Source organism: Myotis brandtii, unplaced genomic scaffold, assembly GCF_000412655.1.
Source record: "Myotis brandtii unplaced genomic scaffold, ASM41265v1 scaffold535, whole genome shotgun sequence".
NCBI lineage: Eukaryota > Metazoa > Chordata > Mammalia > Chiroptera > Vespertilionidae > Myotis > Myotis brandtii.
In genome coordinates, this window is record NW_005369964.1 from 1,112,425 (window position 1) to 1,125,435 (window position 13,011).

Genomic DNA, 13,011 nt, shown 5'->3' on the forward strand with positions numbered 1-13,011 from the left:
GGTTTTCCATTTGTCTTTCGTTCAGTTGATGTGGCACCCATTTTCCTTCCTTTAAAATCTTTCCCATTGCTTGTAAACGATTGGAAATTGTTTGCTGAGCAACGTTTAATCCTTCTGCAGGTTGTTTTTGAGTTTGACACGTATCTTCTTCCAATAATGCCTGTAATTATTGGTCCTCAAACTTTTTCAGTGGACCTGGACGTTCCTTGTCTTTCGCATCGAAATCATCACTTTTAAAGCATTTAAACCAGTGTTCACAAGTATCTTGAGATGGAGCATGTTCACCATAAGCTTCCCAAAGTATACAATAACTTTTTCTTCAAGCAAATGCTTTTTTGGCACAAAATTCAACATTTTTAAGCAAGAAAAAAATCTATGATGTTAACACCTTCAGCAAATTTGACATATGAAGTTTTGAAGCTTGCTGTCAATACAACAAAACAGCATACATATCAAATTGCATATATATCAACATGTGTAACTCCATCTATTGAAAAAATTCTTCTTTATTAACTGGTATACCTAGTACATTCCAGGCAAAGGAAACAGCACATAAGAAAAATCGGTGGCAAGAAGGGTAAGGTTTGTTAAAAGAATTAAAAGGAAGCCAGTGAGAAAGATACAGTAAAGGGGAAAGAGGATAATAAGGTAATTAGTGCCAGCTCATGCAGGGCCTAGTTGTCCATGTTAATATTTTTGTTTTTAATACTAAACACAACAAGAACCACTGAAAGATGTTAAGCCTGGGAGTGACAACCAGATTCCCATTTTTAAAGATCACTCTGGCCACTACATAGAGAATAAATTAGAGGGCAGCAAAAGCAAAGCAGACCAGTCAGAAGGCTGTGTGGTGTCCAGGCAACATGAGTGAGAACAGTGAATACAAAAGTAGATGTATTCAATATCTACTTTGGAGGAATTTCTGATGGAGTGAAAGTAGGTAGAGGAGGGAGGGAAAAAGAGCGTGTCATGAATAACAATGAAACAGAAAACATTTAAGAGGACCAGAAAGACACATTGAAAACAAAATTGCATAAATACGTTGAAAATAAGGGATAGAAAGACATTCTATGCAAATGATAACAAAAATAAGCTGATTTTCCAATCTTCAAAGTAAAATTTTGGGCAAAAGAAGAGATAATGAAAAAATACAGTATACCAACATGAAAAACAATCTACAAAGAGTAACGATTCTGAATTTAATATAAAGCAAAAAGTGACAAAGAAATGGACAAGTCCAGAATCAGTGAGTACTGAACAGACGTATGCAGAACTGATAGATAAAGCAGCCACAAAAACTGTAAGGCTATGGACAATGTGAAGAGCATTCAAAACTTGATCAAACACACATACACAGATGTCACCCTGAGCCTGGGTGCATACATTCTTTTAAAAATACATGGAACATTTCATCCAGCCAGTGTGGCGCATTGGTTGAGGGTCGACCTCTGAACCAGGAGGTCACGGTTTCTGGCTCAGTTGCCAGTGGGGGGCATGCAGGAGGCAGCCAGTCGATGATTGTCTCTCATTATTGATGTTTCTATCTCCCTCTCCCTTCCTCTCTGAAGAAATCAATAAAAATATATTTTTCAAAAAAAACATTCTATGATCATATAATGCAAATACGTTAATCAAGAACAAAATTAAACAACATAAACAGAAACTAAAAAAAAAATGCCTGCTTAGAAAAAGAAAAACAAACAAACAAAAAAACCTGGTTAGAGATTCAAGGGAATAAAAGTGTAAATAAAATATTTAGATTTTAGTGACAATGATATTACCACATATCTAACAGGGAGACTGTTAAAGCAATATTTAGAGGGACTTCTACAGCCTGGAGCACATCATTAAAAAGAAAGGCTGAAACCTGTTTTCCATTCAGAGAGCTAGAAAAGGAACAAAGGAAATCTAAAAAAAAAAAAAGAAAGAAAGAAAAGAAAAAGAAAGAAAGAAAGAAAGGCCCTGACCAGATAGTTCAGTTAGTTAGAGTATGGTCAGGGTTGTAGATGCAATCCCTGCTCAGGACATATACAAGAATCAACCAATGAATGCATAATTGGAACAAGTCAATGTTTCTCACTCTCTCTCAAGTCAATGTTAAAAAAAGAAAAGAAATAAAGACAACAAATATGAACAAAACAAAACAAAAAGATAGTAATTGAATCTCTGAAACAAAATTTCAATTGACAAACTCTAGCAAGTTTGTTAAAAAAAAAAAAAAACTATGAATGAGGGACTGAAGCTCAAGCTGACAACTGAGCCCAACATCTGAGAGCGGCAGCAACCTGAGTGTTCCAGTGACTTCAGAGCAGGTCCCAGCTCTGCATAGGACAGTCACGGTTCCAACCAAGTGATGCCCATTACCTATGATCCCAGACAGATGGTCCAGAAAATAAAAGCCAGCAGAAGCAGAAGAAACTGGCCAAAGTCACTATCAAGAAGATGGTGACAGAACTTTGCTAGAGCACATGTAGTATCAGTTTTAACTGTCCTAATAATGGATTCCTGTTCTCAAGGAAATACCCACTGGATTAATTTATTGCAATAATATCTTTCTCTCTCTTTTTTTTTGGGGGGGGGGGGGTGTCATAAACAGTTTAGGAACAAAAGATACAGATACAGTAGAGACTTATAATAGGAGTGACAAAGGGAAACAGGGCTGTTTTAAGGAAATCCAGAAAAGACTAGGGAGAGAAAAAGAACTGGCAAAGGCAGAAGTAGTGAATTGCCAGAGAGATGTGGACCAGATCCCCGGCCAGTGTGGCGTAGTGGTTGAGCATCGACCTATGAACCATGAGGTCGAGGTTCGATTCCCGGTCAGGGCCCATGCCCGGGTTGTAGGCTTGATCCCCAGTATGGGGTGTGCAGGAGGCAGCTGATCAGTGATTCTCTCACATCATTGAAGTTTCTATCTCTCCCTCCCTCTTCCTTCCTCTCTGAAATCAATAAAAATATATTTTAAAAAAAAATAAAGATGTGGACAACAAAAGGTAAAAGTTGAGATTAAGTGTCACGACAAGGAATGTTTCAATAAAGAGAAGAGTATCAGTGGTGTCAAGGAAGTTGGGCTGCACAGTGGCCAACGGATTTGGCAGCATGAAGCTGAGCAGCCAGTACCCTGGAGAAATAGAGCGGTGGGAGCCAAGGTCACACTGAGCAGAAGGGCACTGTTTCTATCTGAATTAGCAATTCTGGAGCTGAAGCCACTTCAGCTGATGATAAGACCCAGAGTAACGCCACAGGAGAGAGCCAGAGGTGGACGAGAAGAGACCACGGACAAAAGCCAGGTGCTTGACGGGTTGTATGGTGGACATGAAACTATGCAGGAAGACAGCAGAACTCCAGTGGAAAGAAAGGCTGTGAGGCAGATACCAGAGTCTTCAATGAGCAGAGGAGGACAGAAGTCAGTATACAGTCACGAGGAAGGAAGAAAAGCAGCATGAGTCTATGGGCAGAGGCTCCAAAGGACGCCAGGGGAGTGGCAATGGACCTGGGCCTGGTCCAGGGCTGCACTTGCACTCCGGCGGCGGGACTGTGTGAAGCTTTTCTAGCTCAACCTGTACCCCACTCCCTGAGCTCAATGGAAAATCCAACTGCCACATCAGGGAAAGCCCTGAGCATAACACCCCCCATTTATTAATTAGCCGAGCTAATAATGCCCTTAGTTTTGCTAGCTAAGCGTACACCTATTCCAAAATCCAGAGCGGGGAAAAGAGCACTGTAAGGTGTGCAATTCCTATATTTAATGGGAAGAAGGGACACTTTTTTCCCAGGACATCAGGATAAGGATGAACATAGCTTCCAAACAATGCCAGCATCAGGCGATCAAAACACTATACACAGCCTCCTCCTGGGACAGCCCACAACTCTAAATAGCACAAGACCTGAGGCTGTGAAGAATGTCTCAGAGCCTCTCAAGCAATGCAAAAGGCACTGGCAAGGCTATCTGTGAGCTTTGATAACTAACACTGACCATATGTGACCTGTGACAGGGATTTTAAAGATTAAATTACTCAAGTAAGTGCTTAGAGGACTCTAATCTCAACTGATTCATTCATGTAAAATCAAATACAATGTGCTGCCTACTATGCACAGGCACCACAATGGGCATGGACGAATAAGATGGTTTCCACTCTCAAGATTCACAGGGTATGCCTAGCCGGTTTGGCTCAATGGATAGAGCGTTGACCTGCAGACTGAAGGGTCCTGTGTTCAATTCCAGTCAAGGACACATGCCTGGTTTGCAGGCTCAATCCTCAGTTTAGGAGGCAGCCAATCAATGATTCTCTCTCATCATTGATGTTTTTATCTCTCTCTCCCTCTCTGAAATCAATAAAAATATATTTTAAAAAAGATTCACATGGTAATGGGGAAGACAGAGTCAAACAAAAAATTCCAAAACTGAAAAGTTGGAAGGGCACTGATAATAGTCAAACAGCAAGAGCAAAGAAAAGAGGTTTACAAATGCAGCCTAGGCCAAGCTCAACTTGCCAACTCGAATGCGCTCTATTTCCCTTCTTTACTGCTGCATCTCACTATGAGCTCCCCTTAATGAAAGAACTGTGTCTATTATGTCTGAGTCCCCCGTACCTAACCTAGTGTGAGACCCTCAGTGTAGTCTGCAACTCTTGGTTTCCTACCCAGTGTCTATCTATAGCAGCGGTTCTCACCCTGTGGGTCGCGACCCCTTTGGGGGTTGAATGACCCTTTCACAGGGGTCGCCTAAGACCATCAGAAAACACATATATAATTACATATTGTTTTTGTGATTAATCACTATGCTTTAATTATGTTCAATTTGTAACAATGAAATTGGGGGTCACCACAACATGAGGAACTGTATTAAAGGGTCGAGACATTAGGAAGGTTGAGAACCACTGATCTATAGATTTATTCTCCTATCTGGTATCTACTCACCACTCCAGAGAGGGCTCCAGACCAATCAGGGTACTAGGTAATCTAATCCCACTTGCTAAAGGTGTGGGTCGGTCAACCAGTGCACCATAGCATTTCCTTGGCCACAGGAATGGGCGGGTAATCCAATTTGGGCAATGCATCAAAGGAGGTTTGCTGGGGGCTTCTGTGCAACAATCCTCCTTATTCTTCTGAGAAAGTGACAAGAAACACTGTTCACTCTCATCCTAGATACTGGCTTTCATTCTGCTCCTTGCCTACCACCATTCTGCCAACAAACAGTGGAAAACAAAACCAAGCAAATCTCAGCAAACAGAGCTGGAACCCCAATCAAACCACGCCTGAAGCCCACAATACCTCTGGAACTTTCAATGACATAAGCCAATGCATACCCCTTAAAGTGTAAACCAGTTTGAGTTGGGTTTCCTGTCATATGCAAACCAAAACATCCCTAACATAATATATTTGAGGTATGCTAAACCATGAAGAGCACTAGTGAATCACCGTCCACCAGCTTTTTCACGGCACATGCTAATGTTCATTTCTTGCTTCCAAAAAAAGTCCGTTAAATCTAATTCTCAAATATTAAAATGTAAATCTTTTCTGTTACTTAGACTCTGGAGAATATCAAGTGGTTAACACCTAAATAATAAAACTATGGGTCAAAATTATCTATAAATCTATATATATAAAAGCCTAAGCGACCGTCCAACCGTTCGACTGGTAGCTATGATGCACACTGACCACCAGGGGGTAGATGCTCAACGCACAGGCATGGAAACATGGAACAGACTGATGAATCTCAGAGGGAAGGCGGGGGGAGGGGAGGGCAGGAAGAGATTAACCAAAGATCTTATATGCATACTAGAGGCCCGGTGCATGGATTTGTGCACTGGTGGGGTCCCTCGGCCTGGCCTGCAGGGATCAGGCCAAAACCAGTAGTCCAACATCCCCCAAGGGGTCCCGGATTGTGAGAGGGTGCAAGCCAGGACGAGAGCGACCCCCAGCCAGGCCTCTAGTTTTATAAAAGAAAACTTGTAAATTTAACTACAAAAAATAAGAAAATTCTTGATGGCAAAAAACATATACATACACACACACACCCCTAAGCACAGTTACAAGACAGAAGACAAACTGGGAAGAAAAAATCTGTAATTCATATCTCAAAGAGCTAATCTCCCTAATACATAAAGAGCTCCTTTTTAAAAATCAGGATATCAAACAATCCAACAGGAAAATAGGCAAGGGCTATAAAAGAGAGTTCACATAAGAAGAAATACATTTCACTCTTAATATATAGAAAGATGCTCAATCTCTTTTGTTACAAGGGAAAAACAAGCAAAAACTACACTAATTTCTCACCCATCAGATCAAATGCAAAAGTCTGACAACACACTGTTGGTGAGGCTGTGGTGACACTGGTGCTCTGTCCAAATATCCACTAGCACAGCCCCTCTCCACGGAGAGTAATGTGATGATGTCTATCAAAAATACACATGACCTAGCAGTACCCTCTAACCCAGCAGCACCTCAACCTCCTCTAGAAATGTATCCTATAGGAAAAAAAAGAAATGCATCCTATAGATATACCTGCCTCTATGCACATTACTACACATGCAAAGTTACTTTCTGTAGCACCATTTGTATTTAAAAAATTAACAATTAAGAGTCATCTGGTTAAATAACATGACACATCCACAGTATGGATTATAAAGCAAGTGTGTAGAAGCTCTCCACTTACTAATATGGAAATATCTCCAATCTATATCAAGCAGAAAAAAATAAGGTGCAAAATACCTTTCACAGTATGCTCCTTCAGTGCCTTCTACTGTGTTACAATTATCAGTACAAAAACACAAGCTCCTTACAGACCTGAAATCACCTTCAAGTTATCCACAACAGACAGCAGTACCTTATACACAACTTGATGAATGTACATAACTCCAATGTACATAACTTGATGAATGAGGTGTTTTTTTAAAAAAACAAGACATACCTTATCTATTATTGAAAACAGATGCCATGTTTACAAGATAAGGTAACTTGTCACTGACAGTCTCAGACCACTTAAAATGTTCTGAAAGTTAAAACTGAAAATGTCTACCAATTAAAGTTATTTCCATTTTTGATGTCCACTCCTAAATAACCAAATAGGACCACATTTCATATTTCTGCACAAACTAACCTCGTTAAATATAAATAAAACCAGTGTGGCTTAGTTGGTTGTGCATCATGCTGTACACCAAAAGATTTCAGGTTCAATCCCAAGTTGGAGTTCGTACGGGAGGCACCTGATAGATATTTCTCTCTCACATCAATGTTTCTCTCTCTCTCTCTCAAGTCAATAAAAACATTATCCCGGCCGGCATGCTCAGTGGTTGAGCATTGACCTATGAACCAGGAGGTCACGGTTCAATTCCCAGACAGGGCACATGCCGGGGTTGCGGGTTCAATCCCAGCGTGGGGCATGCAGGAGGCAGCCGATCAATGATTCTCTCTCATCACTAATATTTCCATCTCTCTCTCTCTCCTTCTCACTTCCTCTCTGAAATCAATAAAAATATATATTTAAAAATATATTAAATATAAATATGTAAATAAGATATCAAATACCAGACTACAAAAATCTCCACATTTATTTTTAAAACAAGATTCTTTAGGCATTTGGCCTAACTAGTCAGTGGCAAAATCCACTAACTATGTTTTAATTCTTGCTCAAGTTTTCTACCAGAGCACAATAAACATTAGATGAACTCAATGATAACAACATAGGTGACAAGTTTTTTGAGGGTGGAGACTCTGTCTACACCCAGCATCTAGAACAGTAATTCATATCTGGTAAGCATGCCCCATAAATATTTGCTTAAGGAATGGCATTTATGACTATCTCATGGATTTCACTGACATATTTGGGAGGTCCTTGCCATTGCCGATATCCACCCATGGAGTCTTTCAAAATCTCATCATTCTCTGTTTCAAGGTCAAGAAAACCAAGGTACATGAGTTTCTCAAACCTGCTGTAAGTGATCAATTAAGATGCTTTCCCCTCAGTATATGAGATTCTACAAACAACTAAATCTTTACTACTTCAGAAGTCATTGAGTAGCCCTTAATGGAAAAAAATTCTACATTTCCACTCAATTCCACATGTGCCCTACTAAGTACAAAATGTCTCCAAGTAAATTTGCTATAAGAAGTTCTAGACTTCTAAGCCTCTTTCAAACTATGAATGGTGAGCACAGAGAAATAAAAATTACAAATGGGGAGAAAAGTGTGAAGAACATGACCTTCTCTGGAGCAATCCCGTGTCTAAAACTAGTCAAGGGAGGGGAGGGGGGCTCTAAAAGGCATCCAGTTCACCCTCCCCCACAAAGCATTAATTCCTCAGTCACCAACAGGTGGTCCTGCAGTCTTTGCCAAAGAGAATATTTTCCATACAGAATGATCATTTTCTCCCAACTCAACCCATCACCATCCTGGGTAAACTCTGGCTCTAAAAATATTTTAACTGTTACTAATGGACTCTTTAGACCCTCGCTCCATCTCAGCATGGTGAAGACAAAGCTTTTTCCAGCATAAAGACCTAGAACAGTGATGGCAAACCTATGACACATGTGTCAGAGGTGACACGCGAACTCATTTTTTTGGTTGATTTTTCTTTGTTAAATGGCATTTAAATATATAAAATAAATACCAAAAATATAAGTCTTTGTTTTACTATGGTTGCAAATATCAAAAAATTTCTATATGTGACACGGCACCAGAGTTAAGTTAGGATTTTTCAAAATGCTGACACGCCGAGCTCAAAAGGTTCGCCATCACTGACCTAGAATCACAATGTGTTCAACTTGCCTTCACTATACTCCACACTTCCCAATTCCCATTCAAGAAGTAGGCAATGAATCCATGAAAATATCTTCCCAATAGAAAGATGAATTTATTTTCATTTAAAAATGACTGCCCTGGCCAGGTAACTCAGTTGGTTAGAGCTAGCCCTAGGTTCTGGGTTTGATCCCAGGTCAGGGCACATATAAGAAGCTACTAATGAATGCATAAATAAATGGAACAATTAATCAAGCTCTCAAATCAATAAATATTTTAAAGTGTAAACAAATTATTGAGCATAGAATCATACAACTTTAATAGTTGAAAAGGCCTTGCAAGTCATGTAATTCTGTGTCCTATCTATTGTAAAAATTGTTTCAATAACATCTCTGGGCAGCACATTTGTGACCTGGAATCTAAGATGGGGGGTGGGGAGAAAAGCTCTTTGACTTGAATGCCAAGTAATTCTGAGTATGTATCGCTTTAAAGAGGTGTTTGTTAGTACATAGATCTGGTAGGTAACATTGTTTGACAGAAGTAGATCAAAAGTAATCTGTGCCATTACTTCACCATCACTTGCAACACAATTCCCAGTTGTAAGAAAGCTAATTTGTAACCTATTAACAATAATTTCCAATGCCTTTAAAAAGATATGAGCTACTAAAAATACCTATTACTTTTGGGCTCAAAATTGAATAGGTTTTTCAGCTTTTAAAGACCTTTTTAAAGTATGACATAGATGGACATAGACATTTTATTGTCATTTACTCAACAAGTACAAACAGTAAAGGCCTACTCTATGCTGGTCACTCTGCAGGGCCCTAGGAGGACAGAGAAGGCAGAAAAGACATGTTTATGGAAAAGACAGGTTTATGGAAAAGACAGGTTATCACCCAAAGAATTACAAATTTTAAAAAGTGCTATAAAGGCAAAGTACAAGATGCTCTGAGAACACGTAATAGGGAAAACAACTGATCTAGCCTGCGACTAGAAGGATTTGCAGGGGGAGTGATGCTTCCTTCGGCTGGGAACTAAATGGTGGCCATTCACATTTATGTAAAAACAGGTCTCCATAAAATGAAAGGGTTGGTTCAATAAGCCCAACTACCTTTGGCATCTGTATCCTAAAACAACCTTTTAAAAAAAAAACACAGCCACTAGAGCAGTGGTTCTCAACCTGTGGGTCGCGACCCCTTTGGTGGTCGAACGACCCTTTCACAGGGGTCGCCTAAGACCATCCTGCATATCAGATATTTACATTACGATTCATAACAGTAGCAACATTACAGTTATGAAGTAGCAACGAAAATAATTTTATGGTTGGGTCACAACATGAGGAACTGTATTTAAAGGGCCAGAAGGTTGAGAACCACTGACCTAGTATAATTATTATCATGTTAGTCACTCAATCTTTGTTGAAATTATTAATATCAGTATTAAACCAATGTTTAAATTACCTTTAGTTAAGCAACATAAATTCATAAAACTACATCTCCTCACACAAGGAACCCCATTTCAAACCACTTCGATTGTGAGATGATGCTTTCATCTACCTCAGAGGATTGCTTTCAAGATTCAATGAGATGCCCTGACCGGTTCGGCTCAGTGGATAGAGCGTTAGCCTGCGGACTGAAGGGTCCCAGGTTCGATTCTGGTCAAGGGCATGTACCTTGGTTGCGGGCACATCCCCAGTGGGGGGTGTGCAGGAGGCAGCTGATCGATGTTTCTCTCTCATCGATGTTTCTAACTCTCTATTCCTCTCCCTTCCTCCCTGTAAAAAAAAAATCAATAAAATATATTTTTTTAAAAAAAGATTCAATGAGATAATATACGCCAAAATGCTGGGGTAAATTCTGAAATGCTCAGAGTATATGGCATCCTTGTGACTAAAAAGCTTGATCAGTCTCTTCTCATTAGGACAGTGTTTTAGATTCAGCTGTTTCCTTTTCCTTACCATAAGAAAGCCCTAACACAGGTGTGCACGTGCTCTAGCCTTGGTTTTCTCTGAGGTGGTGAGGCTGCACAACCTCTGAGGTCCTTTCTAGCTCTAGAACCTGACCTGTCAATGTTTTAAAAGGGCCAAAATTACAGCTCTCAGCTTAGATGTTAGACTACCTCCTCATCCACTCTCTTCCCCACGACTCCATACTTCCTTTCAGGAAGTTTTTTTAAAGAGTCCTATTTTTACTTATCTTATAAGCAGATTTAAGTTGAATGTATTCATCCAAATCAGAACTTCTGAATGAGCTGAAAAATTGTTGTGAAACTTTATACACCCCAAAGAAAAAAAAATTTTTAAAAATGGTCAAAATCACCAACTGTCAAAAACAGATTTACAACTCCTAACCCCAAAAAGTAAATTTTGGCCCCCGCCAGTGTGGCTCAGTGGTTGACTGTCGACTTATGAACCAGGAGGTTATTGTTCGGGTTCCATCTCCAGTAGGAGGTGTGCAGGAGGCAGCCAATCAATGATTCTCTCATCGTTAATGTTTCTATCTCTCCCTCTTCCTTCCTCTATGAAATCAATAAAAAGAATATTTTTTAAAAAGTAAATTTTGGTTTCTGATTAAGGAACACTATCTGCCCTATTTTAAAATCAGAAAACAGTCACAAAAACAATCACTTGTACTCAAGAAATAATAAATGCAAACTCATTCATGAAAAAAATGTAATTATAATGGCTAGACAAGAGTTGAAATGTCTACCAAATAATGTAAATGTATTACAAGATATTACCACATGAAAATGAAATTTTACAAAAAAATTAAAGTGCCCAAATAAATTATGGGGCTAAAGGCAAATTTACATGTTCAAGATTTTGTCTTGTTTAAAATAATGTTTTGGTGTAGTTTTGAAAAGCTCTCCTAGTTTTACCCTTCACTGAGTAGTATCCCACTAAGAGAGAACGCTGTTTCCATACTTCCGGGCAAGAGACCTGTTTTTACGATGCAAACAGGGGCTACCTGATCCAGATAAGGTTTCCCACTAGAATGCTTCAGAAATAATATATGTTCAAAGAAAACTTTAACAAAACAAAAAAAGGTAATACCCTTTTTTACAATAGTAATTGCTAGAAAACTGAGTTTTTAAGCACTTGCTTATTTTTATACAAGTGTTAACTTAAAATTCTAAACTTATCTCCAGAGAAAAGGCTGACTTGTTCAGTCCTATCAATGTCAGGAGAGCAGCTCTCTGTTTGACAGTTACTCTTACTGCTTATTTACATCTACTGAGTGTTTCAGGGCTTTAAAGTTCATTCCAGTCATGATACTATAAGTTAAATGTGTGTATTACACCATTCTCTTTTTAAAGAGGTGCAGACGGAGAAGTAAAATAACTCATCCAAGGTCAGTGACAAAGCTGGGATTAGGACTAAAACTTCTGTTCCTAGACTACCAATGACTTCACACTCTCCCAATTCCAAGAGAGAAAAAATACAGTCAAGCGACTTATTGTCAGTCACTTGTCACCGCATATCTCAAACACAGTGGTACACTTATAAACTCTCAACAACAAAAAGATTCACCTTGAACAAGTAAGACAACTTGCTCCATTTAGATACAGTACTGTCATCCCTCCTGTTCTGGATGCATTAAATCTCAGAGTCCATCCACTCTTCAAGATGCACCATTTACTTGCACACGAACCGCACGTTGATAAGTTAACCGGCCACCGCCTCTCCCCACGCCCAGGCGCGGTGGGTGCGCTCATTTCCTCCGTCTTCCGAGAGTCCAGCCAAAGACCACCCACCTCTAAAGCAGTTCTCCACGAGGACCAGGTTACGTTGCTAATGAAAGAAAAGCTCCTACACTAAGTTGCTTCTTTTAAAGAGGTATTTTTAAAGGATGATGACATGCTTCGCGGAATGACGGTGAAGTCGCCCGCCAAGAATGGTTCCTGTCAAGTCGCTTCTAAGGCACGGCCAGCCCTCCCCGGGTGGGACACAGCCTGACTTGCTGGGCGCGGCTGATCCGGGCACGCTCTCACCGAACCCTTGCGGACCAGCCCGGTTCGCTGCAAACGTCACCTGGACCTCGCCCTGGGCTCGCTGGCCACCCCACACGACCAGGCACAAGCGGACCCCCTGCAGCATCCTCTCCTCCGAGGAAGGCTCCGCCGGCGCAGACCGTGACAGCGGCCCTCCCTCGGGGGCTCTGCAGGGAGCGAGTGTTGACACCAGAAGGAGAGGCTCCGAGGAAGTGTCAGTGCGGCGGCAGGTGAAGCAGCCCGTCGCGCCGGGCGGGTCCCTTCGGACCCGGGACTCCGGTCCTC

At 40.4% G+C, this 13,011-nt stretch overlaps 1 protein-coding gene across 6 annotated transcripts in view; it reads right to left on the bottom strand.

Annotated features, from left to right (window-relative positions):
* Nucleotides 1–13,011, bottom strand: part of WDR20 (WD repeat domain 20) — a 53,339-nt gene that overhangs the window by 39,814 nt on the left and 514 nt on the right. The window lies entirely within an intron of this gene.